The sequence below is a fragment of the Montipora foliosa genome, chromosome 7, assembly GCF_036669935.1.
Source record: "Montipora foliosa isolate CH-2021 chromosome 7, ASM3666993v2, whole genome shotgun sequence".
NCBI classification, from domain to species: domain Eukaryota; kingdom Metazoa; phylum Cnidaria; class Anthozoa; order Scleractinia; family Acroporidae; genus Montipora; species Montipora foliosa.
Window position 1 is genome coordinate 15,324,104 of NC_090875.1, and position 2,500 is coordinate 15,326,603.

Sequence of the window (2,500 nt, forward strand, 5' to 3'; positions counted from 1 at the left end):
TCCAGTGAACCAATGAGAAAGCTAGGATTGCATTATCCAAGGTTGAGAGTTTAATAAAGATTTGTTTGTCTTGTACTTTTATAGATTAACTTTTTCAGCGTCTGTGTTGAATATCCGAATTAGTTAAATAGTTTGCCCATATAATCAATGGTTTTTTTAGTTTAGCAAATTTTGAAACAAGAAGCTCCGGTTCATTGAATAAAATCATGACTTGGCCATTTTAATTAAGGCCCCAAGCTATCTTGGTATCAATGACTAGCCCAGCGATCTTACAATGCTTGCTTAGTTTTCTAGAGCTTTTCATTTTAAATTTTTACTTAGAAATTGGTAAAGAAACCGATGACAAATACATGTTTAGGTCGGCCAATGAAATGTAATAATTACATCTTGTTGTCTTGTTGATGCCAATACTTCGATTTCGTCAAGGATCATTTTGAATTATTTTTTAATTACTTTCATATCCATGTCATGCTCGATTTTTTATGTATCAAAACGAGCAATTACAACCTTAAATGTTTCTCAAGATGGAACTTCTTGTTTTAATTTTGTGGTGAATAGTTCCTTTAAGGCATGATAACTAAGACTTCAATTGGTACTTGTTGTTTGTTATCATCATAGACGATGATCCATTCTGCTGTCATTACAAAAGACTGAGGGTACAGTAGCCATATTATGATATTTTAAGTAAGTAATACTTTGAAAATAAAGTGGTAGATTTGTTGTTTTATCTTTGTTCAGCGAGGAGTTTTGAAGTGACTACCCGGATCTATAGACTGCTATCAGTTTTTTTTCTTTTTCTTTTTTTTTTTGGTCTTTTGGCAATCCTTGATGATGGATACCCACTGTAAGTAATTACACCCCTCTTTTAGTGTATGACAGGTCACATGATTAAAAATTATTACGGTCAGACCAAGATGGACTCCTGAGTTGAAATGTAATTACAATGTTGTAATTGGCACCTTAATTATTACAACAAGCTTACGACAGGCTTTTAAGGACGGTGCCTACTAATTAAAGATATTTTTGCCCCGATGTGTGATTATGCAGGAACTGTAGATCTTAAAGGGGTTAGGTCACGCAATTTAGGGCAATTTCAGCACTGATCGAATGGTCATAGAATTAACTAAAATATCAAAATTTCTGTTCAAAACTATAGAAGAACTCTAACAAAACACATGGAAGGCAAGAAGGGCCATGGATGGACAAACCTGGAGAGGATTGAAATGGGATTGAATTTGGGTAAATTTGAAAAACGTTGGCCCACCTTTTTTCAAATTTATATCAGTCTATATCAAAATGTCATTTACAAAGCTGAAAATCATTCTCAACTGTTATGTGGCCGTGATTTTGCAAATGAAAGACTCTCGCTCTGCCAATTTGACGTTTAGAGCTCATAATTAACAAAATTACCTAACATAGCGTGACCTAGCCCCTTTAACAAGAGTTATTGAAGTCCAAAAAGAAAATTGGGGGTAACCACGCATTTTTCAAAGATAATTCATGAATAATATTTGTAAAAAGCTTTAAAATACAAAGCAATGTATAGCGTTCTTTCTCAAATTGAAGCTTAATTATCTTTGAAAAATGCATGGTAATTTTTTTTGGGGATACCAAGAGTACTTACTAAGATCTACTTTCTCCGGATAGTTTTAAAGCGCGCAAAAACATCCCTGTATTAGTAAGCATCACCGATAGGAAATCTGAGTGTCTCTAGATGCGCAGAACGTATGCGCAATAATAATAGTAGGCACTGTCCTTAATTTACACCAATTCTTATTAAGATTGGCCATTATAGCACAGTCAGTTACTTCACGACAGCCATGGAGTCACTAATGAGATTTCTCTGGATCAGCTCATTCTTGCTGCGTGCACTGAATTGATATCTCATGTTTGCTAAGTTAATAAAAACCATCTGAAACTGTATTACGTAATGATCTAATTTTTAATAATAAGATATACCACGGGGCAGTGTTTTCAGTTGATTCAGAAGCAAAAAGTATCTATTGTTCATGTAAGCATTGCAACTGTGTGATGTGCGTTTGTACAGGAAATGAAGCACAGTTTGATCAATGATTTCTCCGCATGCCTGATAAAAGTGTTAAGAACACTACGCAATACAGATCTAGAATCAGCCATATGCCGTGAAGTGATTGTGAAAGGAGAGAGTTTCAAGTCCTAGTTCAGTTTTTCATCTTCCCAACCACTATCTCATACACTTGTCCATAAACAGGATAGTCATTTCCAAAGTCGTCCATTTCATACAGCCTCAAGACACAACCAGGTCTGCACTTAAACCCATGAATCCCGACATGTTTAACCCTTTAAAACAGAAGATAATTAAGTTAGACCAGTCACCATATTACTTCAGGTTGGTCAAGGCTATTTTGGGTCCAAATGTAGAAGTGAAAAGCAAATTGTAAAAGGAAAGTTACCTGCTTCCCACAAATCTCTCTGGAATATCCTCCAATCCAGCAGCAGTACTAATTCGCTGGGGATGGAA

At 35.3% G+C, this 2,500-nt stretch overlaps 1 long non-coding RNA gene and 1 pseudogene across 1 annotated transcript in view; one reads left to right on the forward strand and one right to left on the reverse strand.

Moving 5' to 3' along the window:
* LOC138010796 (uncharacterized) overlaps window positions 1-727 on the forward strand; it is a 41,166-nt pseudogene extending 40,439 nt beyond the window's left edge.
* Window positions 728-1,923: 1,196 nt separating this feature from the next.
* The window catches only part of LOC138010798 (uncharacterized), a 675-nt gene continuing 98 nt past the window's right edge, over window positions 1,924-2,500 (reverse strand). Inside the window, exons 1-2 of the long non-coding RNA XR_011124557.1 lie at window positions 2,433-2,500; window positions 1,924-2,319 (exon numbers count right to left, since the gene is read on the reverse strand). The exon at window positions 2,433-2,500 is cut by the window's right edge and continues 98 nt beyond it. This is a non-coding gene — a long non-coding RNA (uncharacterized lncRNA). The remainder of the gene's footprint in view (window positions 2,320-2,432) is intronic.